This window comes from Abramis brama, assembly GCF_963993115.1.
Source record: "Abramis brama genome assembly, chromosome: 17".
NCBI lineage: Eukaryota > Metazoa > Chordata > Actinopteri > Cypriniformes > Leuciscidae > Abramis > Abramis brama.
Window position 1 is genome coordinate 11,621,603 of NC_139979.1, and position 26,779 is coordinate 11,648,381.

A 26,779-nucleotide genomic window follows, 5' to 3' on the forward strand; every position below is an offset into this window, starting at 1 on the left:
GGGCTGTGTCAGTAGTCTGTGGAAGACTGTACCGGAACGCCTGTGCTTAGTCACTGTAAAGGTTTTTTTCCATTCTCATTCCAGCTATTTATGCACGTTCTCTGTGCTCTGTTTTGGCTGGGACTCGCCCAGTCTCGAGGAAAGAAGAATGGATTCCTTTTACAATTAATCTGTTGATCTGGTTCACAAAATCAGTCCGTACGATTAGTTTACAAATTGGTCTGTGCAATTTTCAGTTTAACAACACTTTTCAACTGAGAATGGAGAACTCTCTTTCAGACATGCTGACATTTTGGCACTATGCTGTTATTAATAGGTCTTACATTTGTTGGTCATATACATTTTTGCTTTATAAACTTAAGCATATGGTGTTTGTTGTTTTCTTTAGCTGGTTTAAATATATCAAGAAGGTAATGTTAACTTGCTGACAGCGGTGTCCAAAGTCGGTCCTGGGGGGTTATTGTCCTGCAGAGTTTAGCTCCAACTTGCCTCAACACATCTGCCTGAAAATTTCTAGTATGCCTATAAGACCTTGATTAGTTGGTTTAGGTGTGTTTTTATTGGGGTTTGAGCTAAGCTTTGCAGGACAGTGACCCTCCAGGAGCTTGATTGGGCACCCCTGGTCTAGGAAGCGATCAGGTTCAGTGGGTTGATTATAATATTATAAACAAATGAACTTACATGGAACTGTAAAAGGCGGCTTTTGTTTGTGGTGCTCAGTGTCTGTGGTTTCTGCACAACCAGGGTGCATGGAGGTATGGAAATGCATACACTGACAGGCAGGTAGGACAACGTACGATGTAGGACATTCGGTCCAAATGCAATGTTTAGACGACAAATTATTTTTTTTTTTTGTCCTGAGACTTGTGTATATATATATATATATATATATATATATATATATATATATATGTATGTAGACCACTTCTATCATTGATTGCTATCAAGATGTGAAGAGAGTTTCAACTTGAACAACAAAAAGTGAAAGAAACAATTCACAAGAGCATTTTTATGATTTGTCAAAAGAGGAAAAAATATTGAGAGATTGATTATGCCGGTCAGAAGAAAGGTGTAAGATCACTTCCTCTGCTGTTGTATGAGAAATATTCATGCAGCAGCGTTAACTACTTGTCTGTAATTTCACGCCAAGGCAATTTAACATAAAGTAGTGTCATAAATGTACATTCAACTTTTCAAAAATGAAAAATAAAAAAGTTGCTAGATTTACGATGTTAATAACTGAAAATGCTTCAGTGAAAAGGGTCCACAAGTATCAAATATTGAATTATATTATTACTAAAATTGTTCATATTTAGTCTAAAACATGATAAATGTGAAATATTGAATTGTAATGTTATTAGTATATATTTTTAAAATTATGAGTTTTGTGTAGTTTTGTGACCATAATTAAAGACATTTAGACCAAAAGCAGCTCAACTGAGGCACTGTACAGTGTGTGGACTAGATGTAACTGACCCAGGGGCCCCTCTGTCTCCTGATGTTCTGGACGTGACTGGATCTATCCATCATGATCTCGCCTCTCGGCCCTGTGTCTGTTAGAGCTGACTCAGGCCTTCAGTCTGCCTGGAGGAGACTTCCCCAGCTCAACCCCTTACAGCCATGCTAACACCCATAAAATGGACATGTCAGCTTACCAGTAAATAAGATTAAGGATAAGTATATGTGTCAGTGTAAGGGAGGGTGACTGTGTATGTGTAACTGGATGAGGGCCAGAGGACAGGATGCAGCCCTGTTCTGCAACAGTCTGCCTGTGTCTCACACTCAGTAGGAAGCGCCACACTTTCTACTCAGACTCTTGAGCCCCTCCCAAATAGTGTGTTGTGGAATATTGTATTCCATAATTTGAGGGTCTTGACCTCTTTTTGTATTGTGTTCACAGTTCCAGTGTTATTTTAGTATTATTTTTTTATGTAGCCTAATATTATAGTATTTATTAATTTTGAATGAGCATTTTTATATTACTTTTTAAAGTTTTAGTAATTATATTATGTGCTTTTGTCATTTTTATTAGTTTTTTTTCTTCTTTTTCTTATATATATATAAAAAATTAATTAATTTCAGTTTTAGGTTTAGTAATTTTAGCACTTTAAATGTATTTGTTCATTTTTCACTTTATATATCTTATTTTATTTAAATTGCCGAAAGCAATGTTTAATAGTTTTAGTTAGCAATAACAACAACACTGTACCATCCCTTGGGTTAGTTTTTGTTGTGCTATATCTTTCCATTGTGAATGGAATGTTTATGCAAGGATGCAAACGTCTGTTTAAAAGTGTTTAATCTCACCAAATTAATTGCAAAAATAATATATAGCCTACTAATAGTATAACTGTCTCTACACTTTAGACTTGGATAGGAGAAAATATTGTATCATATCATGTTCTTCAGTCGCAGTGTTTTCAGTGGGAGTTTTTTTTTCTTCTTTTTTCATTATTTTAATGGTCACTCTATTCATTTATCTGTAGAGACTTGGTTTAGCAAATCATTTTTATACCCTTTCAATAAAGGGGAGTCTGTGAAGTATCAGGACACATTGACCTTTTCATTAGAGATAAGGTCTTTCTTGAGCTGCCACTTGGCTGTAAGTGGTCACTTCCAAAGCTTCAATGTTTTAACATGGTAACTTACACTTGACTGATTGAGTTATTCTTCCTACAAAAACCTTCACATTTTCACAGCAATGCTACAGAAGAACCATTTTGGGTTCCCCAAAGAACCTTTCAGTGAGCAGTTCTAAATAACCCATTCCACTATAAAGAACCTTTTGTGCAATGGAAAGGTTCCATGAATGTTAAAGGTTCTTCTTGGAATCATAAATGACATTTGTAAAGAGTGTAGTATGCAATACAATGCACTGAATGTAAGTGTTTTAAACTCATTGTATGCCAGTATGCTAAATTGTTCCATTACCTAAAATGTACTAGGTCTTACTAGTCTCAGTAAAAAAAATTGCATAATAATTTTAGCGAACTAGCAGTTTACTTGCCTGTGGGACTGTTCAGATCGGCGGCAATGTTAGGGCCAAAATCTGCACACAAAGTGGACATTTAATCTGAATCACATTATTATAAATTAATTATTGTGAACACATTATTTGTTACTGAAAAAAAAAAGTTTGGCATTTCAATCAAAAGACCTTTAACACAGGTCAGATATTATTGTATTCAAGCACTCACATTTATCTTTCATTCGTCCTCACAGAAGAACAGATTTTTTTTCTTCTTTCTTTTTCCCTAGTCTCATTATACAGCAGTTTGGTTTTAAATCAGAGAAGTTGATTAGTTCCTTGAATAAAAAGATTCTGGCTCGAATCCAAGATTGGTGTGCTCGATAAAACAGTTTTGATCTCTGCTTCCTCTGTGTGCTCTCCAAACTCAATACACACTGTATATCGATTTCTGAGTGCAGTGCTGGAGTTGAAGGCCTTGGCCAGCTCCCATTCTGTGGCAGTTCACAAGTAGAATAGTTTGAGAGAGAGAGAGGGACAGAGAGAGAGAATGTTTTTTTTTTCTTTGTCTCCTCATTTCTAGCTTGGAGCTGCTGAGGTCATTGGGAGTGATCTAGAGATAGATATTAGATATTGTGGTTTGCATTCCCTATATTGGTTCTCTCACTTTACTCAGAATATTGTGTGTTGTTAAAAATGACTGAGCTTTTAGGGGTTATACAAAAAGATTACAATCATTAGCAAGTTTGAAGCATTTTTGAAGTTGCTTCTGGTGTTTTCCAGGAATATAAATGATAAAAGCATCAATCCACATTGTTATTTTTGGTTCACACTTCATCACACATGTTCACACATCATCAAATGGATAGTTCACCCAAAAATTTAATTTGTCATCATTTGCTCAGCTTTATTCACTCCAAACCTGTATAACTTTCATCCTTTTGTTGAATGAAGATATTTTGAAAATCAGTGGGGTCCATACAAAACAAAATATAAACGCGCACACACACACAAAAACACCAATAGTGCATTCCATTCGACTGTAAGTGCCCTCAGGAAGTGAAGGAAATTTACCCACCAGTCATTGCCCATCACTCCAGTACTACAGAAATGCATACCCGTTTGGAACAACATGGCACCATTTTCAATTTTGTGTGAACTATCCCTTTTAAAATGACTGCTATTTGTGCACATGTACCATTTAGACCCCATCAGAATCATTCAGACGTGCCTGTGGATCATCAGGAAAGATTAATGAAGCATTATGTCAGCTTTCAGACAGAATACTGTGACTATGTCACTCTTGGCCCCATAACAGCAGGATGTAGTTGTACAGCACATTTAGAGTATAATGAAGACTGACTCAGTGGCTCAGAGCCCTTCCTCATCTACACTTCCTCCAGACACACACACACACACATCACTGCTCTTCAAGCAGCGGGTAGATCAGAGACACAAAATGCAGTGTTTTAAATTGTAAAGCGTCTTTATTGGGGCTCAGTGCTTGACGGGTATTAAATCTGTTTGACAGCATGAGGCCAAAGACAGCAACCCAAGGACCCTTAAAGACTGCACAATAAACCTCAGGTGTTTTATCATCAGTACAGTATGTGAATGTTGCTATAGGATCTAAAAAAGGTTGCACCCAATGCATTACATTTTTGCAACTAAACTCATTTTGGGCCGGCTGGAACGATCTCTCTGGGGTGCCGTAACACTGACATCCTCCTACAGCTGTTATTCTTTGTCCTTGCCTCTGTGGTATGAAAAATAAGGATGCCTTGCTGAATACAGATTGTATCCTCTTACAGTTAAATTTGGAGATGCTACTTCTGGAATTGTTAGATATCTTCCTCATAACTAGGTGTGACGCATCATCATGTGTGGGATTATCAGCACGAGGGGTTAAAATTAGAAAACGAGCATCTGTCAAAGCATCTTGATGTGCAACTCTGTTGACAGTTGTGGCTAGTCGGGTTAACAAACACTCAGATTAACGTGATAGAGATGCCATTTATCACTTGAAGGTTTATTGTTAGTGTTAGGACATGGCACTGCTGCTGCTACCCTTGTTTGCTATTTCTTGTTCACTTGAGTTTCATCCAGTCCTCTTAAATGACATCTTGATTGGCCTAAAGGTGAGAGAGGCAGGCTACCTTTGCCTGAAATTAATTTACTTTTGTGCTTGACTTGAAAGGTGAGCGATGACGTAACTCAGTATGATACTTTATATCCATCATGTGCAGTTTTTGCTGCAATGTTAAAAATATATATTTTTAGTATTGGCTAATATATAGAATTCATAGCAGTTGGTGCTAACATTTGGTATTTGTAATAAAACAATTTAATTTTAGATGAACTGGATCTGCTGTGCATGTAATGTGATAAGTTCAGACGGACATCAAGTTGTGTTTGAGTCACATCACCGCTTTCACTGTAGACAGGTGTGTTGAAGTATAAATGCTGATTTTTAAGTTTTGTATAATTTCATTTTGTTTTACATCAGTCTAGCCAAACTAAAGGTTTTTAAGCACTTAACAGTCTATTGCCTGTTGTCAGTAGTGTCAATATATGAAGCACAGCTACCACAGAAGTCACTTTCAAATAAAAAAGTTATAAAAGTTATTTCTTTAATCCTTTCCATTGCATTATTTTGGTGTAATTCAAGGTTTCTATTTATTTGAATTGGGAAAGCACAATATGCACAATCTTAATGCAGGACATTTGTATCCTCGTGAAAATAATGTATTACAACTTTAATTAAATTAGGGATAATTCAATTATTTTGCTGTGAAATGGCGAAGTATGCAGGGTTGCAAAAAATGTGTCATTTTGTGTTGTATTCAGCGATCGTGGAATTGCAGAAAACTGGAGGGACTGATATGGTACAGATATATTGTGCATCCCTAATGCATAAATAAATAAATAAATAAGTAAAATAATGTTAGTGAAAGTGAAGATACTCAACTATAGATATTTTGATCTACCTACATGCAGCATTTGGTTCCAACTTTACATTTCAAGTGAACTCTGTAGAACTTGATTAACCAACAGCAACTGGACCAGCTTGTTAAACTAAACTGCATGAAGGTAGATCTTCAGGAGATTGAGTACCGTGTGTTCCCAGTGTTCAAGAAGTAGTCTCCTTTTCCCGCTTGTGTTGGTATTGGTTGACACATCGACTCACACACACACACAAAAAAAAGAGAGAAAGAAAGAAAGAACAAAATCGATACACAACAGAAGCTCTAGGCCATCAACCAGACACACTTATATGTGCCCCCTCCCCATGAGCTCCTAGTCAAAGTGAGAGGGAAGATGAGATCCTAGGGCTTTTGTTTGAGAGCTTCTGGGAGCGACGAGCCACGGTGGAAGCGAGGTCAGATTTCCCCTCAACAGATTTTTATGAGTTGATGACAGCTGCCGGAGTGTGGTGCCAATCCCCCTGACAAGAGTCATGTGACCCCTGCCTCAATTACTCGAGCTAACCCGGCCTCAGCTTCTCAATGACACATGTGGCATAGTATGAAGATGTAGGCTAAAGTTGCCCTGTCAGCAGTTATTTGAAATGCATTGCTTGAACAGTATGTATCAGGGTTTCTGCTTCAGCCCGTGAAAGGGATCCCCAACCACTCATCCTTCCAATCTGACTACAAATCCACCCTCTCATAGGGTAGATAACGTTGCTTGTTAGGTGTGTGTGACCACATCCCAGGAGTCCATTCTGACCTGATTCCAGACCACCAGCGAGCCCGGCTCATTTCTCTGACACACTTCTGCCTTGTTGATGGTGTAAAACTGGGCCAGTTGGGTTTGTAATTGAGTAGAATCTTTCACTCATGCTACAGAGGGTTAATACTGCCATATCACATCACTCCAGCTTCAATTCCTTCTCATGTCTAATGTGGCCATTAGCCACCTCATTCTTTTTTTTTTTTAGGCTAACTTATTTGTGTTTGTTGCCAGGCATTCAACCATTAACTGTGCTTTGGTCTCAACAGATTTCTGTAAACGTGCGTTCACACCTCGCTGGAGGTGCTAAGCCGCTATTGTTGGTTGCTAGTAGCTGTTCCTACTCGACCGCTGTTTCCAGCAACTTCAGACTGTGGAAGTCTCTGCACCTTTTAAATAAAGTTGAACAAGTTACTAGGGATGCACAATACATACTCAAATTATGTTCTGCTATTTTGTCTGAATAAATTAAAAATGCTACAAGTGAATTCAGGCATCACATCATTATAGTGTACAGAGTAATTTAGTTAGATTATGGCATGTACACTACAGTTCAAAAGTTTGGTGCTAGTATGTTTTAATTTAATACTTTTATTTAGCAAGGATGCAGTAAATTACAAAGTAACAGTAAAAACTTATACATTGTTGCAAAAATTTCTATTTCACAGTTCTTTTGAACTTTCTATTCATCAAACACTCCTAAAAAATTATTCAGTTTCCACAAAAATATTAAACAGCACTCTGTTTTCAACATTAATAGGTAGAAATCTTGAGCAGCAAATCAGCATATTAGAATGATTTTTGAACAATCATGTATTAACTCTAGGTACCAGGTTACTTTTGATATGAAACAAAGTCTCAACTTACAAATTTGTTCATTTTTTAAAAGAAATTTAAACAATAAATACCGTTTTGTGGCTCTTTAATGTGTCTGACAGATCGCTGTAGAGTCTCAGTTAAATCTCCTCATGAACTGATCATCTCTTCCTTCTAGTTAATTTCTAGTATCAAATAAACATGAATGAACATAAGAAGGAATGTTGTTATAACTGCGGAAAGACATCAGTACACTCCGTTTTTCAAGCTCAAATCCTCCAACGTGAATCTACTAACTCTCCTGACTGCTTTGTCGGACAAAAATGGCAGATTCGGTGGATGGCGGATTATGATTGGTCAGATTGCCTGTCAATCAAACTTCCTGCGACGGGTCAATTGTATACATCGCGCGTCCAGCTTTTATAAGCTGTACGGATGAGTGGTTCCTACCACCATAGGCTACTTTATTAACTTTATAACCCAAATCTTTTAGTCTGATTGAAAATGAATGACATCCGGGTGCTTTGTAACTGCAAATCACTGTTACCCCTTTAGAATAATGACCTATAGTTACTCCGAACTATGAAACATTGTACTACAGGAGGAGTTTTAAATGGTCTGTTCATCATGTTTTTTTTCTATAAAATGGAGTATTAGATTCTGGTGGTGAATGAGTTTGCTTGCCAGCAACCCCTGGGGTGTTCTTCAGACCCCTACTTGAGAAATACCTTTTTAAATGATATTTGTCTGCATGTGTGTGTATGTTTGTACGCCAGCCGTACGCTCCCCTCGGAGGTCTGCAGTAGAGATCGAGCACAGTCAAACCCCTGTTTCTGTGCAGGCTGTAATAGTGAGCCAGGAGACCTGAACAAGAGAGGATAGAAATAGATGCCTGGTGTCAGGGGAGAGTCCTAGGGACGGCTCACATCCAGGAACATAAACCACAGAACGTAAAGTAAACCACCCTGACCTAATGTGACTCTGATTGACAGCTATCTGTCAATTAAGCCTCGTTTTGTTCGTCAGACCGTTTGTATAATAGAAACTACAAACAAGTCACTGACTCCCAACCACCGTGCCCTTATTGAAAGCTAATTAAGCGTTACCAATGGGCAGATGAGAGTTTTTCCTCCATTTAACTTGTTTATGTCTGTGGCTCTTCCTTTGCTTTTTTTTCAGGCAGTCATTTGTTGGGCGTGAATGTGGAGTTTATCTGCACAAAGAGTCATTTAGGAATAAACTGCAGTGATTTTGCACTGGAGCTGCACTGCACTGATGGCTGACAGCTGTAATTTAATGTGCGACTGGCTGCACTGTCCCTAATATCATTGCCATGCTTGAGAGATGGACAGCAGATGGTGCACAACTGTATATGTCTGATGACCTTTTTGAGATGATATCTGCTGTCTTTCAAGCTCTTTTTCTGTGTGTTTGATAAACATTAACACGGAGATGGCCCTAGGAACGAGAGCCTTATGGTGAATATGCTGGTCAAACAGCTGTGCAGGCAAATCGAAATACATGCATTAGTGTATTAAAGCTGAGAGTGACTTGCACTTCTAAAATGACAACTATTAGATGACTGCAGCATGCCATAGGCGACCCCCTCGCTGTATGACTGGCAGAGGAAAAATTTGTCTGCTATGCAGTCTGGTCAGCCATTATTCCAGTCTTCACATGATCCTTCAGAAATCATTAGGTGTGCAGGATTTTGTGAAACTCTGGTGGGTGGACCTCGTTCCTCTAGGGGGCTCCCCACATGCACTGTGATGTTTGCTATCAAAGTACCGTGAGAGCGATTTGAGAGCAGACGGCTGACTCGTCCGGCACAACTTCTCCAGAGCTCTGGTGACGACACATATGTTCCACGATTGGCTGGATTCACCGCAAGTTTGCACGTGTGTTTTGTTTATTCTGACACCTTCAGTTCCACTAAAGCTCACAAATCTGTATTTTTAACAATAAAAGCTCGTTTCATGTAGTCGAGATGTGATATAGTGTCATGTTTATCAAAAAACATAGACCCCACTTCATTGGTACAGTATTTAAATAGTGTGGGCTTATGTTGAACTTTATTCTTGTATTAAGCAGTACATAGTGTATGAATATTGCATTTAATTCACTTGATCTGTGATAAAGTTTTGCAAACACAGCACGAACGTCACTACGGGAAGCAGAAAGTGTCCAACGTCACGTGTCCGTTTTCAACTCCTCCCCGACTGCAAACACTGATTGGTTACTTACACACCTATTCACCTAACACACCTATTCTAATATGCTGAAACATTTCTTATTATCATCAATGTTGAAAATAGTTGTGCTGTTTAATTTTGTGGAAATTGTGATGCATTTTTTTAAACATTTTTTTAAGGAAAGTCACATTATAAATGTCTTTACTGTCACTTTTTATTAATTTACTGCATCCTTGCTGAATAAAAGTATTCATTTTCTTAAAATACTTTTAAGAAATAAAAAATACTTACTCACCCCATACTTTTGAGCAGTAGTGTGTAGGCATTATAACATATTGACCCAATGCTCTTAAGCATGTTGTTCACTCAACCCTTATAGATGTAGGCTAGTTATAGATATAAACATGGTCAACCAGATAAGAATGTTGTTCAACCACTAACCTCAGCTGTAAGTCAAACACCAACCCAAAACCTAAGCCTAACCCTATCCTTAAAAGTTGATATGATGATGCTCTGTCAAAGACAAAAAAATCTGTACCTTTAGCTTGTCTCTGGGGCTGTACCCTAAAGCTATCCCACTGTACCTTCTCTACCCTTGTAGAGTGCATATTAGTGCCCTTGAGGTCCCCCTAAATATATAATTTTTGCATATATTTTTGACATTTTGATATGTTGTTCCAGGACCAACAAGGATATTGTTCCAGCAATGGGTTTTAGATCAATCACATTCAGGTTCCTTTGGCCTGCATTCTTGTTAATTGCAGCTTTACACTGAATATTTTTGTGATGTGGCCTGACACGTGTCCTAACTACATGCAACGCCGCGACACATGTTATTTTTCCATGTTAATTATGGCGTTTTTTGGGGAAACAAAATATGTTAAAGGAAATGCTATATTGAAAGTTGACCTCATTATGTGATTATGCAAAGGAGTTCCTGAAAGAAGTAGCCTGGCTTATGTTATTTGCTTATACAACAAACTTTTTATTTTTGAAATAAAGAATGTACTGTTTTTGATTTGGGACTCTATGTGGCCAGTTTCATCTCCATAAATGTAAAGTCACTGGTTCTAAGCGCAATTTTAGGCTTTTCTGTGTTGATTTAAAGTTATTCTATGACTCTCTTTATTAACCAGCTAACAAGAAAGCTGCTAAAACTGCTCTGTTGTTAAAAAAAAAAAAAAAAGGTTTTATTAGCCTATGGTACCTCCTGATTTCCTGAAGATGACAACAAATATTTTTTCGTTGTTTCATGTAATTTATTTTTATTATTTTTTAAAGATGTATTGTATGTTTAATTTCTATTGCTTTAAATGTTTTATGAATTATTTTTTTAGTAGAATATCTCTAACTGAATCTTGTTTGAAAATGTACTTTCTTGCCTTGCTCTACCTCGAGTTCCGTATCCTATTTTTTACATTTTTTTTTTTTGTGTGATACATGTCCCCTGTTATCTTTGTTCAATTTAAAAATAATAATAATAATAAAAATTAATTGGCAGATGCAGACATTCATTTCATTGAGACGAGTGCATGTTGCAAGGTCATATTAAAGAGCCGATCGGAACGGCAAATTATTTGTCGCTGGAATCTTATCGCATCTAGGTAGGACACGGTGTCAGTCTAGTGCTCTTGATGCACAGGAGGCAGTGCATGCAAATTATGGTTTTATAATCTGTTCTGTTAGTCAAAAAAGTGAGCTCGGCTGTTTGTTTTTCTTTACACATGGTTGGAGAAGCTCTGTTCTTGTGCCAGGAAATCAGACTTGCTATTGTTGTGCTTACAGTGTCAAATTTTCTCTCTGATCATGGTCAGGTTGATGTCTTTAAATATGGCACTGGCACATGAAAAGAGAGATGTTTTTTTTTTTTTTTTTTTTACTTATTTGAAAGGAGTTAATGTGTAAAATACAAAAGGACCAGTGGAGTTCACAATCAAAAAGATCAGCAGTCAGTTTATGCAGGCCAGTTTCAGATCCCCTTATTTTTAATCTAGGCCAAGTGAAACCATTTTTATTCTTAATGCCCTCTCTTTCATCAATGTCATTTCCTGGCTCACTGACCACTTCCTGGTCATGTCTCCGCAAGTTCAGGTTGTTGCTGTGTAGAAGAGTGTGTGTTGTGGTTTCCCTGTGCTTTGAGACTTGTTACCCACGCAATGACGAGTGAAACTTGTCGGCTTTGAAATGAGTGGGCGGCTTCTAAAAGTGTGACATCCTCCTTCTATTTTTAGCGCTCATGTTCTCTACCCATGACATGTCATGCTCATTTCTGTCTCTCTCTCTCTCCTTCCTTGCTCTCTTTAATTTTTCTTACGCTAAGTAACTTGAGATTCTGATTGTTGCCATGACAGCTGGAAGTTTCTGTCAGAATGTGTCTCAATTTGTCCCTCTACTTTCACAGATGTCCCATTCTTTTTACGGTTGTTTTCTGAACATTGTGTTCTCTAGTCCTTTTACATTTCTCACATTTATATCTCTCTTCTTTTTTTCTGTTTTTTCATGTCCCTAACCATGACAATACAACCAAAACTGTAACTTACAGATGCTGATAGTAGTTCCTGTAGCTAAACTGGTAGAGCACAGCAATGCCAGGGTCATGTGTTCCATTCCCAGGGGACACGCATACAGATAAAATGTATCTTGAATGCACTGAAGTGTCTGCCAAAGGCATAAACGTAATGTAAATGATAGGGGAGGATGCACAAGTGCTGTATTACACAACACATAACACCGGAGAGCTTCACTCCTACTCATGCTTCTGATGAGAGCTTCAAGCTGCAGTATTGCACTATGCCACCTGAGTTTGAACAGTCTAGATTCATGTGTATTTTAAATTTGGAATCAAGCCCATGATTTTGAGGGATTTTTGGCTGCTTTGCTTTTCTGTATAGCGTAGCTCATTGAAGCTGGGTGAAGAGAATTGTGAGGGATATTGGCACTCTAATGCAATGCAGACTATACACAGAATTAGGATTACTCTACAGACATAATCAGATCACGTATCCGAGCCAAAGAGCAGCTTTATTGATCGATCATAAAACAAAAAGGACTTGCATGCAGTAGTCCATCAGGATCTCATTCACTTTAGGTCATGAGAGTGTGAGGTATCTAGGGCACCTGTCTGTGTGCTGAGATAACTGAGTTACTTTATAAATGTGCTTATAAATACTTATAAATATATGCTTGCGTATTTAAATAATAAACACACAAATGTATTTATTTATTGTTTGTAAGTGCTTTAAAGGGGTGGTTGATTATGATTTCACTTTTCTAACTGTAATGTTGCTGTTTGAGCATAAACAACATCTGCAAAGTTACAACGCTCAAAGTTCAAAGCAAAGGGCGATATTTTCTTTTAAAGCTACACTGTGTAACTTTTTAAGTTGATTCTTAGCAAAAAACACTTTGTTCTATCAAAAGTATATGTGCTCATTCTAGGGTTGCGCGATATGCTCCATTTTCATATCGTCCTATCGTCAGCCTGTGAGATCGGCGATACACGATATTATCGTGAGGGGGCGGGGCTTACTTATTTGATTATTAACTTGCTTATTTACTCATCAATTTGCTTGTTTTATTACTTCGTTTTAAATGAGAATCTTTTTTCTATTTTGCTAGCAAAGGTGGAGTGTTTATTAATAGGCTAAATCAGGTTATTTCCTGGTATAGTGAGGTAAAAAAAAGATCCTAATCATTCTTGTATCTGACTCGGAGTATTTCAACATGTCAGCGGGAAATTTACGGACACACATTATCCTCTCATGCCGTTACAGATCTGCAGCATTTTGACTGTTTGACGAGATGTGAACACGTTTTAATTTCTTGATTCAAGAAAGAGTCGGAGTCTGCGATATATGTCCTCCTACCAGTGCTCTCTCTGTCTGGATGCACTTCACATGCGCACCGCACTTCAATAACGCAGGTGTTTTAAATGCCAGGAGAAATCAGAGGCAAAAATCTAAAAGTCGATCGGTTATACGCCGACTTAAACCTATGACTTGACTCTGATAAAGGAAAACGGGTTAATGCGTTTACATGACCACATGCATTGTCAGTTTATTCAGCATAATCGAGTTAATAACGTGCATGTAAACGCGCTCAATCCCTGAAAACGAAAGCAGAAACGGACTGAGCTTTCGCTGCATTAACGGCGCGTTCTCTCAGAGTCGACGGTGGATAACGGTAGGCTACAGCAACTATCTTAATTTACTGGCTGAATATTTCTCTTGTGGACTTACATTATTGACAAAGAAAAAATTAGAAGAATATTTCTTGTTAAACAAGTTTGAAGTTGCTTGTGATTTTCACAGATGGCAGAGTTTCACAGATGCTTCGTGAACTAAAGACTTTTATTAGGCCTAGGCGGCCTCATTTTATTGATATTATTATTATTATAATTCATATTTTGTAATTGTATTGTTTTTAGTGTTATTCGTGTCATTAAATATTTTGTTAATGTGCTATGGAAACAAAATACTGACGAACAACGATGCCGCGTCTTCATCTAGGCTCTGTATAAAAATTATGCGTCTGTTAAAGCACTCTTGAAAATTTGTGAATGGATCACCTTGCAATGAAATTTCGTTGTGGGATGTAGTTTTTGTTTTGTCTGTTTTAAAAACATTTTCTTTGAGGAGTCCTCATACGCGCGTGATATGGCGCAAGTGTGGTTATGTGGTGATGTCGTTATGAATTTAGGCAAGGCAAATATAATTGTAGTTCCTAATTAATTTAATAACTATACTAGCTTCATAATAATAATAACGATTTAATACATTAATGGAAAAACGAGCCAATTATCGTATTGATATCGTCAAAGGCATCTGCCATCGGCGATATCTCTGTCTATCGTCGATACACGATACTATCGTCTATCGGCACAACCCTAGCTCATTCATGTGTAATTACTTCCACCAACTAATCAAGTATTCTCGTAAGCGTAAAATCTGCCATTTATAATGCATACGAGCGAATCGCTCGAATGGCGGCAGCCATGTTGCGCCTCCATTTTGAAAATACATTCGCCAAAGAGGGACATACCTGCATTCAAGCTTCGCCTTTCGCGTTTTACACTTAGTGACACCGTGACGAATGCGAGGGGGGGATTACTCGCGACTGCCGGCAGATTTGAAAGATTGCTGAAGATGGAGGATCATGCCTATTTTCGAGGACATGTAGCAGAGTCGCCAAGGAAGCGAAAGAGAGAATTAAAACGTCAACGCGACAGGCAAATCAGCAAGACCAAAGTCAATATTGGAGTAACTTTTCCCAGATGGAAAGAGCTCATGAGGAGCAAAGATTTTAAAACGGACGCCGAAGTTGCCTGCTTTCTTCTCAACAGGTAATTCAGCCTATTTGTGTAAATTCAAAGTTTTATAGTTGCTTGTCTAACCATAGCATGGTTGTGCATAACGCCAGAACGACCTCTAGTATAACTTGCGTTACTTTTCCTCGCGTCAATGGTGAAAAAGTATTGTTTACCTTGTGACATAAATCTGTGCTGCGACGGATCACAGGTGATGAATAGTTTTAAAGGCGCAATTTTTGCGAAATCGAACTGGAAGCCATGTTAATCTTGGAATAATACGGCCACCGTAGGAGTTAAAACGCCCTCGGAATTGAAAGGAACAGAAGATAACTACACATAAGCTGCATAAATTCATCAACTAACCATTCAGAAACGTCCTGTTGCATTCTACATGTCGTCACTTCTTCTTGAGTCTCTCCATCATTGTCTGACTAAAAGTTTTTGAAATTTTCAGTGCATGTTTGTGTGAGGTAAAAGGATACAAGCTGTTGAAGCTCCGCCCTCTGTCCCGGGAGCAGCAGCTCATTTGCATTTAAAGGGACAAACTCAAAAACTGTTAGACTCAAGACTCAAAAACAGCTACTATAGTCAGGGGTGCACACAATCTTTTTGGTCTGGTTCTCAAGGGAGCACCTGGAGATGCTGCTTGGTACTCACACTTTACATGGCACACTTATCATTCAAGCTGTCGTCATCACTTTCCCGCTGACTGCTCTCCTCACCATCTTATTTTCTCCTGACCATGGTAGATGATGATGATGATGATGATGATGTTTTTATTTCATTTTATTAACATTGACACAGACAACCACAGGGATATTAGGCTGCTGTCACTTTAAGACAGAATGCACGGACCGAATATACTGACACACATCCGGTTTCTTTCTCAACTATTCACTTATGACATAACCGAGAGAATACTTGCCGAGATGGGTATTTTGTCATAATTTTGTGTGTATGTGTCCATTCAAGCGCAAGTAAAAGCGAAATAGGAAACAATTCGGTGTTCGAGCGCTCTCTGAACTGCGCCTCTCTCCCTTTCTCTCTGCGTGCTCACAGATAACAGCATGCGAGTCCCAATTTTTGCCTCTTCTTCCGTGTTTAAAATTGTTTGAATGTGTAAATTAGCAAGACAAAACTTGTCCAACTGAAAAACTTTCACTCTATGATGGTTAAACTTAGCACTTAATCAGCAAATCACATGCGTGCTGAACAGTGGGGCCTGGTCCGTACGGATCAACTGCGATCCGTTCCCCTAATAATTAATGAAAACACTTATTATCATGATTGCTATCTTACCAGAGATGGAGAAAAATCCTACTCCAGTAAGTAAACGTGTCCATGTCCCCAAAAATGGCAAAAATGTTGGTACTCCCTCCATGTTTTCTGCTGCGCATCGTTTATTTGTACCTAGTATGCGCATCAGTTATGTTACATGTGCACCCCTAACTATAGTATAGCTACACAAGTTGCAAGATCACTTCTAGGTAGGGGTAATTGAAGATCTGAACTTCAAGAAATCCAAGTTTTGCACCAGCATCATTGTGGGAAAAAGCATCTGCCAAATGTAAATGGGTCTATCACACCCAATAAATGAAGGAATAGCTGAATTGTGGATTTGTTCTTTTCCTGAACTCCAAAACAGTGTTGTCTAGTTGGTCTGCCATTTGAAATCCCTGTGCAAATATTTTCACAAGCAAAACCATTTTTCCCTTTTCCATTTTTATAGGTCCTCATTTTGTGGGTGGCAGTGCAAAAATACATTTCATCTGTCTGCAAAGTCCAAGACCGCTAATTTGATTTAAATTACAGTCTAGGATAGGGCCAGAATGACATAAATGTGCCTCGTAAAGCTTGATATGTACACATTGCATCACATTGCCTGATTTAGCTAGTATAACTTGTAACACATAACCCTGTGTGGAAAATAGTGTTGAATTACCTAGGGGGCACATAACTGCCACAACCAGGGGCACTGTGGATGCTTGTTGTAAACCAAACTACCATCTCTGTTTGCCATCAGGGGTGTGAGGGAGTGTCACTGGCTGCGAGTTATTCACTTTTTCAAGTGTGGGTGTTTTATCGTTGGGGATCGGGCTATTTTTGATTTCCAGTCCCCCACCTTCAACCATCTCCCCTCTGGAGAGAGACTGGTTGGTGACAGCCAAGGAGACAAAGGCCTCCTATATCGCTTTCGCTCTAAAAACAACCCCTCATCACTCCCACTGCAGGAGCACACTAATAGAAGTGAGTGTTTTGCTGAGAAAGCTGGGAAAGTTTGCCATAGCGCCAGCATTTTCAGCCCAATAATCTTTTTTTAAATCCCTCTAAATGTGTATGCATCTAATGGCATTGATAAGAGATTGATGTCTTTTTAAAGAGCAACTTGAGCTTTTGAATAGGGGACACATTGTTAAAACTGAGAGTCACGTCCTCTTTCTGTAAATTAACTGACGTGCTTAGATTTTCAGGACCCCACCTGTTTAAACTGTTGCTTTAGTGCCTGGAGCTGAATTTCCGGAGAAGACTCATTAGTTGAATAAGAGTCTGAATGAGAATAACAAACAGGAGTCATGTGGAGATGTCACCCTGGAGGTATAGACTAATGGCAAGCTTCTGTCATTCCACCTTGAGGAAATGCAATTCCTGATTTTGAGCAGCCACACAAAGCTATTTTTTAGTAGTAGTGCTTGCTACGTAATTACTATTGCTCGCACTTTGGGTTAGGGGAGCGTGAATATTTGAGAAATGGCCAAAAGTGCCCCCTCTGAGACGCCTCTGAACAATTACATAAAAACGCCTTGGCACCATCAAGGCCCTAGCATGAGGGCTGACAAAGCAGAATCTTTGTTGTGTCGTCATGCTACTCCATTGAATTCTTGGCGTTCAAGGTTGTGAGAAGCAAACACACCGGGTAAGGTAGTGGTCCTAACGCATGCACTCTTTCATGTTTATACAGATGCCTCAACTATGAGGATCCTCAGGCTGAAACAGTTTCAGTTTATAGAAAGAACACTGATGACTCTAAACCTACTTTCGTTTCGTAACTTTCGTATGTAATCTCTGGCTTTCATGATATCCAGTTATTTTTGGTTTGATCTGGTATTGACAGTCTGGATCATTTTCTAATTTCAGTGCAGTTTTTATTTTATTTTATTGTATCTTGTATTTGCTGACAAGGTCCAAGGACACTGGCCTAGTTCTCTTTGTATGCTGTAGTAATGGAGATTTCGCTCTAACAAGACAATCCGTCATGCCATTGTTGTATAGCACTTGCCCTGTTGATCAGATTTACAGAGCCTCTGTTGTCCCATCTCTTTTTGGAAAAACAGAAGACAAAGAGATGACGGAAATGTGAGTTCCCCTCCCAGAGGGCTACAGTATGGGCAATGCCTGGCCACAGCCCCCCCTCCCCTTCTAAATAGGCTGACCATCGCCACAAAGATCACATTCAGTCGGACACAATACACGCACGGCCCCAGGGCCACAAACACTGCCCTACTCCACATGACGCTGAAGGTCACACAATCATTTAGGATGATTGATAAAACAGAGAGAGAGAGAGAGAAAGAAACGAGGAAGATAAAACAAACAGTAAAATTGTGTAGGAAGATGTTATCTTTTGTCTTTAGGAGCAATTACGTCCATCAAAATCAATTCCAGGATCCAAATTTGACCTTATACGATGCCATTTTTATATAAAATATATGGTGCATGTCAAATATTTCAATGAAAGTTGATTGGAATCTTTTTGTTTAGTTCTTTAAGAGCTTATTTTATGAAAAAGTTTCATATTAGCTACATATTTTGCTGCTTCATTTTAAATATCTTTGTCATTATTAGTCCCTATAGTTTGAAATTTATGACCCTTTCTGTAGAAAACAAAAGGGGAGATCAAAATTCTAAAGCTGTTCATTTCCATACTTTCTAATTAGATTTTGATTCACCTCTGCAGGCTACTTACTTTTTTTTTTCTTTTTTTTTTTTTACTATTTGGTAGTTTGGTAAACCAGAATAGAACGTGGTGGCATGCATTTTAAATCAAGAATCAGGAAAGAACCTGTTGATAAAACCACATTTAATAAAGAGTGTGTTCAGTGCTGTTGGCATCAAGAGGAAAACAGTTCAATTCTCCCATGATTCTTAGTGCTCATGTCATCCGTTCACTGGGAAAGCCCCATTTTGGAGTGTGTTTATTTATCGGCCCACAATGCATCATCACAGCTCTCTGTTTGTGCAACAGGAACATTTGTGTGCCGCAGCTCACATTCCTGGAGGAATTTCCTATAACTGTGACCTCCATTCACACTCAGAGCTGTTGTGAAATATCCAGCATGTGCACCTGTGGATATGTGTGGACAACTAAAAGTTAATTGTTTTAATATTTGAGAGCTGGACTGTATTTTTCTGTCAGTTATGGTATGTAGCTTTCTTTGATTCGTTCGTACAGTACTGTATATCAGACTCTGCTTTTCCCAAAATCATAGTAGCTCTCAATATCTATGAACTACTTCCAAAGTTTTAGAGCATATTTTCTAACTCAAAATCTGTTCTAATTCTTAGTGGTAGATGCTTACTTGTACACGTTCACATACTCGTATGTGCTTCCACCGTTGACTGGGTGGAGTGCTCAACTGTGGGATCATGCTGTCGTCATGATGTCATCATCCAAATATGCTGAGCTTTTCAGTTGAACAGTAGATGTTAAGAAGGCCGAACTGAGGTGACCTGACAGTTGTGCACTAAACATTCTTTTTTTCTTCTTTTTTTCCCTCAACTTTTCTTTTGGGATTTGTTTGCTGTTGTAACTAATTTATAAAAGCCCTTCTAGGGACAAGAGTTGCAAATTAGCTTTAGCTAAGCACTATGATACACACATTGGATGGCTGTTGTCACAGTTTTATCTATGTTTATTGTATCTGTCCCTATACAAATAAAACATTAAATAAATAAATAAATATTAAATTTAATATTTTTTTTATAATATTTAATAATTAAAAAAAATTAAGCAGCACAACATTTTTTACCAATAATAAGAAATATTTATTGAGAATCAAACCAGTATATTAGAATTACCTCTGATGTGATACTGAATTCAACTTTTCAATCACTCGAATATGTTCCATTTTCAAATAATACTAAAAAGTTATTTTAAATTGTAATAATGTTTCCTAATATTAATGTTTTTTTGTTTTTTTTTGGTGAGCATAAGAGAGAAAATAGTTAAAAAATCTAACTGACACCAAACTTTTGAACGGTAATGTATATATAAATTTATTTATAAATCATTTAAAAAAAAAAAAATTTTTAAAACTGTTTTAAAGGTGTTTAAAACAAACTTAAATGGTATAGTTGTTAACATTTCTTTATCATTTCTGATTCCAGTTTAAGTTATATGTGGCTATTTTAAAAGGGAATGACAGATAAATTATGTAAGAAATCATCTTTTGCTGTACGTCTCAATAATCCATGTTTTATTTGTGAATTTAAAATACGAATAAGCCATGAATATAACCAAATATTTAAGATTTGCTGGTACTAAAAGTAAACCTTTAAGATTCGTTCAATCAATTAGTCCACTATTCTGAATACTGAAGAGGAGACGTGTCCCCATCAGTGTCTCTGGAGTTCATGGCCCTGTAATGAAGTACTTGACCAACTGACAAAGCCAGATTGCATCATTGGCTATCACAACGAGAACGCTCCTGGCTGTCCTTGTACACAGAAGAGAAGCCTGTTTTTCTATTCATTCACACAACCTTTTCTGCCACCTCGTTCCCGCCATGTGTCTCCATGTCTCTCTCACACCCACTCGCTTTCGTACTCCTTGTGTTTCTCACTCTTACTCTCCCCCTCCCATCTCTCTCTGTCTTTCTCCCCTCTTCACCCTCCTCCCCCTCACTCACTTCACAAAAGTACACCCACTCACACACAAACATTCATATCCGCCGTGTAGTTTGGTGGCTTTCATTCATGCTTCAGCAGTATGAGGTGGCAGAACTCCTCAGGTAATGGACGGCACTGCCTCCCTTCTATTCGACTGTATGCTCCGTTATGTGTGGAGAACGGACACTAACTGGAATTAAAAGACATAAGGGGATCAGCTTTCACAGTGAGTATTTGACTGTTTTTGTTAACTGCGTTTAAATTTGATGTCATCACATTTTGTGTATATGTGGCATCTGAGTTACGTTACACAGGACTGAGTGTATGTGTGTGTGTGTGTGTGCACTGCAAAAAGCATTTTGTAAATGTTTTTTTTCTTTTCGTTTTCCAGTAAATATATCAAAATATCTTTAAAACAAGATAGTATCTTATGTTGTTTTGTTTCTCTAGTCAATTTAAGACAAGATTATATATCTTGAAACAGATTTAATCAGGTTTGAAATGGCATTAATGTGAGTAAATTAAAGTAATTTGTGTATATACATATATTTTTTAAACAAACTGTTATAACACATGCTATATGCGATTAATCATGATTAATACATTTGACAGCACTAATATATAATATTATATATTTTACTTGCGTAATTGATCATCTTAATGATTATTTTACAGAAAATTTTTAAATACTGACTAAGAACATTTTGCGATAAAGACTTTTTTGCGGTGTTTTCACATGAACTGTACATACAGGAGGGAAATGTGTCACAAATGACTCAGTCATTCTGTAAACAAAGATTTCATTTGTCTCACATGTAATCGGTTCTACGGCTCATAAACTAGCTTTTAAAGTGTTTTTGAGCTGTTATTCTTAACTATTTTCAGTTAACTAATCATTTCAGTTGTAAGAACCTGCTGAGTTGAAGCCGCCTGAGGCTGTGTGAGTTGTATGATCTTTAGGGGCGAGAAACATTGCTTCTTGAACTCCGTGCTAGTGTGTCAAATCTGGCCAGCTAGAGCTCTTTGTGGTGTCCAAGGCCTTCATATTCCATGTCTTAGTTAGGGAATCTCTCCATCAGGAAGAAGATGTGTATTACAGGTAAAGTGCACTTCTGAAAAGCCCAGAGAGGCTTCCTCATTAACGCTGCTTTGATTTTGGAAGGTTAAAGTCAGGAGAGACCTGAGAGGTGGCGGTAACGAGGGAATAAAGAAGCTCAGAAACGCAGCCAGAGTATGACTAATCATATCAGAGCGCTCAGCGGCGGCTGTGTGGGGCGGCCCGTGCGCTTGTTAGAGTTCTGGGGGCCATCTGATTCACCGTCGCTCCCCGTTAGAGACTCGGCTTGATTCACTTCCTGATGTGGGCGGAATTTTCCTATCAGCCCTGTGCTATGAAAGCCTGAAGGGTGAGGTGATTGACGGGCCCGTGAACACGATGTTGTGGGTGGCTTGGAAGACTGAGCCGTTCCACTAGTTCCTCTGTGAATGTAAATGAATGAAACTCGCACAGCTCATCTTTCTCATTCTTTGTCTCGGGTTACTATGGAAGCCCTGAGTGGCCGTGTTTAGCAGTACGCTTGAAGTAGGCATGTGTCATTTAGTATCTTTTTTTTTATTTCGATTATTTTTATTACGATTTTTATCATATTTTTTACCAGTCTACATCTTTTTAAAGAAGTAGTTCTTCTAAAAATGAAAATTCTATATTTACTCAGTTGTTCTAAACTGGCATGACTCTCTTTTTTACATATAGAATGAAAAATTAGACCTTTTGTAGACAATTTTTTTATACAATTGCAAGGAATGTGCAATGAAGCTTTTAAGCTTTGAAAAGGATTAAAATCACCATAAAGGTATGATAAAAGTGGTCCATATGACTTCTGTACTGTTTCAAGTCTTCTGAAGTCATAGCCATATCAATCCATACCAGTCGGTGAGCCATATCAATCCAATTTGTGAATGAGCCATTTAGACTGAATGATTCATGAATCAGACATCTCAGCATCTCTTTTGATCTTTTATGAATGCACCGAATAAATGCTAGGACAGATGTTAAGACTTTGTTAATAATAACAACATTTTTGGTTTGTTCTTCATACAAAGCTACCTGGACTTCAGAAGATCTGGAAGTGCACAAGTAACATTAAAACATGTATTATCTGTGAAACTGCTTTTAAAACAATATGTGTTATGAGAAGTGCTATACAAAAAAACTTGAATTTAATTGAATAGAACTTTTATAGTGCCTTTACATAATTTTTTTAAGCTTGAAAGCATCAGGAAATACGTATTTGTAGCTTAAAATGTTAGTACATATTCACAGAATTTAAATTATTTGGTAAACTATTCATTTAAAATTGTTCATTTCTGTTCTAAATAAGGTGAGGCTGAACAAAAACAACAACAACAACAACAAAAACATATCCAGCATGGCTTGTGCTTTTTTGCTGATACGCATACCTGCTCAGAAACAAGCACCTTGGGCTGGTGAAACTGAAGACCTGCTGACCTGATTTGCCCTGGTTGCTCCTTAATCAAAGTAAACACAAAGAGCCTCTTGAACTCCCGTTCACAAGTCTGTCTGTAAGCATCTGAACATCTGTGAGGTAAACCAAATAGTTCATAGAGTTATTCGGGGGGGGTTAGTGCTTTATAAGTGTAGCCCCAAATTTTAAGGCTCTGTTGCAACATTAATACTATTTTCTTGTTGATTACTGTGGAGCTGCTTTAAAACAGTCTGAATTGTATAAAGCGCTATATAAATAAATGTGACATGACTTGGGCTTGTATCCTTCCCTAACATTTAAAAGTAGCTGCTTTGAAATGTATATAAGGGATGGAGGACTGTGAAACTCTAAAACCTGAACAGATAGGCTAATTTAAAATACCACCATATAGGCTATGTACTCTATTATTCAAAAGTTTGGAGTCGGTAAGGTTTTTTAAAAGTCTCACATGCTCGCGGAGGCTGCATTTATTTGAGCAAAATAAAACAAATATTGTGAAAATTTTATTACACTTTAAAATAACTGTTTTCTATTTTAATACATTTTAAAATGTAATTTATTCCTGTGATAGCAAAGCTGAATTTTTCTTTAGTGTCACATGATCCTCCAGAAATCATTATATTATGATTTGATGCTTAAGAAACATTTCTTATTATTATCAATGTTGAAAACAGTTTTGCTGCTTAATGTTTTTGTGGAAACTGATTAAAAAAAATTGTCAAGATACTTTGATGGCTTTACTGTCACTTTTGAGCAATTTAATGTGTCCTTGCTGAATAAAAATATTTAAACAAAAACATAAAAAATAATTTATATAATAATATAAATATATATATATATATATATATATATATATATATATATATATATATATATATATATATATATATATATATATATTTTTTTTTTTTTTTTTTTTTTGTATTACATGGCTATTAATGCATTTGTTCCTTTTCTCTTTTTAATTATCTTAAATCATTATCATAATTCATTTGTTCTACTCCTTTATCCAAATTCAGCTTTGATTTTGGACACAAAATTGGAAAGCTCATGTCTTTGTTCAGATTTAGAGCAAACACTTTTTTTTGTGGTAATTCAATCACAGTTTCCACACAAGCACAAACTTCCCCGAGCCAACAGACAGCAGGCCTGCGACAGGGTGTGGGCATGTGGACATCCATGTGAGGTCCTTGTTCTAAAAACAGTCACAAGGTGTAATTCTATGCTTTTACAGTCGACTATACATAAATAGATTGCGTTAGCTGACTGTTTTGCATAAGCAAATGATATTCATATCAGCTGCCCATTGCTCTGTAAACATAGCTGTTTCTGGCACATAATTGAGCAAGTCACTAGTGATTATCCCTTCGCAAGGAAGGTATGTTTCCTGTGTGTTGGACAGGGACGATAACCAGCACGGTTCAGAGGGGTCGTGATGTCTTTCCCCCCATGATCTTTGCTGAATGTTGATGTTTGTGCCAGTACAGGCGGGGTGGTGAGGTGTGCCTATGACTCCTGCGGCGTGACATTCAGGAGGGGCCTTCTGGCTGTACGGGCCAGCGGCACCGCTTCCTCCGGTTTGTCTTTGATGAACATGTTGAGGTCTCAGCAAGGGGACACGTGGGGTCATGAGATGCTGCCACTGGCGTGCGGAGGTCAGCCTGTTTATCTACTTCCTCTTGCCGGCGTGCCACTACACTCAGATAGGATGCTGGGGGACAAATTTAGACCTCCAGCTCACCCTCCATCTGCCGCGGCTAGCTGTAGGACTGTCTCCATGGGAACCGGAGCCAGGTTGCCAAGAGTAAAGCTGGAAAGAGAAGCACAAACTCTTTATCCGTCATTCTGCTCAACTAATAATAAAAAAACACCATTTTAATGGACCTGACATGATGAAGACAATGAATAATATTTCTTATACAGAATGATTGGATTATTATTAACACTTAAAAGCCAGAACACTGCCATCAATTTTATATTGTAATTATACAAGCATTAGACAAAATTAGCTCCTTGGTCTCCTTATTTACTACAGTCTTGACAAGCTGCCATGTGGCCTCTAGAGTCCTTGAATCTACTCTCAACTCCATTAAAGAACCTATTTTTTTCACAGCAGCAGGGTCAGCTCACCTGGAAACCACTAAAACCGAGCCGACCACGTCCAGTCGGGAGATATTTATATCATTTTTGGTGGTGCAATTAACATACGACGAACAAGGTGACATTTCTGTTATCAAATCTGGCGAGTTGTCACTAGGACAGCAGGAGGCAGAGAAAAAAAGGCAAAAAGATGGGAGAGCTTTAAAATGTGTTTTTCCACTCCTGTCTGTAAGCTTCTGTGGGCTATTCTAAGAGATGGCTTGACGTTTTTGTTATTTCATATACTCAAGCACACTCATTTTACATTCTCTGCGCAATGTGTGAGACTTGCATACGAGGGCTGGTTTACTAGTTCATCCATGATACATGATTCAGATCAGATTACCATGTCAGCAAATCTTGAAAGTGAAACCAAACCTAAATGAAACATTTCCCTTGAATTTCAGAGCAATTTTCTGTGTTTAAACATTTGTTCAAGATTAATACTAACTACAAAGGGTTAGTTCACCCAAAAATAAAAATGTCATCATCTACTCTCCCTCATGTCATTCCGAACCCGCAAGACTTTTTTGAAACATAAATTGAGATATTTTAATGAAATCTGAGAAATGTCTGTCCCTCCATTGACAGTCCACGCAACTACCACTTTGCCGCTTTAAAAAGTTCATAAAGAGATCATAAAACTAATCCATATGAATCGAGCGGTTTAGAAGAGATTTGATCCCTTTGTATGGTAACCAGATTGAATTTAGGCTTTTATTTACATATAAACATTGATCAGTGAACATAAACAGAAGCGCAACCATAAGTTTGCTTGTAGCGCGAATACAGACCTCATTGGTTCTTGCGTAAGCTCAAAACTTGCTGCCAAACACGAGAATGAACCTCATTGGTTCTCGCATGTCAAGCGAACTTGCTTGAGCTTCCATTTACCGTATCTGCTGTGTGCGTTTATATTGGTTTATACGTGAATAAAAGCCTAAATCAAATCTGTAAATTAAAGCAAGTCTCTTCAGAAAAAAATTGGACTAATCCTCTCAGTACATATGAATTAGTTTTACAGTCCCTTTATGAACTTTTTGAAGCGTCAAAGTGTTAGTTGCGTTTGATATTAATACAACATATGACGGTGAATGACTGAATTTTCATTTTTGGGTGATCTAACCCTTTAAGAAAATGTGACGGGTGACTGCCGGGCCAAAACTATCATTATTGTAGTGTGTTGTGTGCTATAGGGATTTGTTAGCTGGTTGCTACTCTTTTAAATATA

General features: G+C 37.8%; 1 protein-coding gene across 2 annotated transcripts in view; it reads left to right on the plus strand.

Annotated features, from left to right (window-relative positions):
• hivep3b (HIVEP zinc finger 3b) overlaps positions 1-26,779 on the plus strand; it is a 66,654-nt gene that overhangs the window by 22,500 nt on the left and 17,375 nt on the right. The window contains exon 1 of one of the 2 annotated variants that reach the window (XM_084088514.1): positions 20,979-21,128. The exons of the other annotated variant lie outside the window; for it this stretch is intronic. The gene's annotated coding sequence lies outside the window, so the exon portion shown is untranslated. Of the gene's footprint in view, positions 1-20,978; positions 21,129-26,779 lie in introns of those variants that run through there. 2 annotated transcript variants of the gene reach the window in all.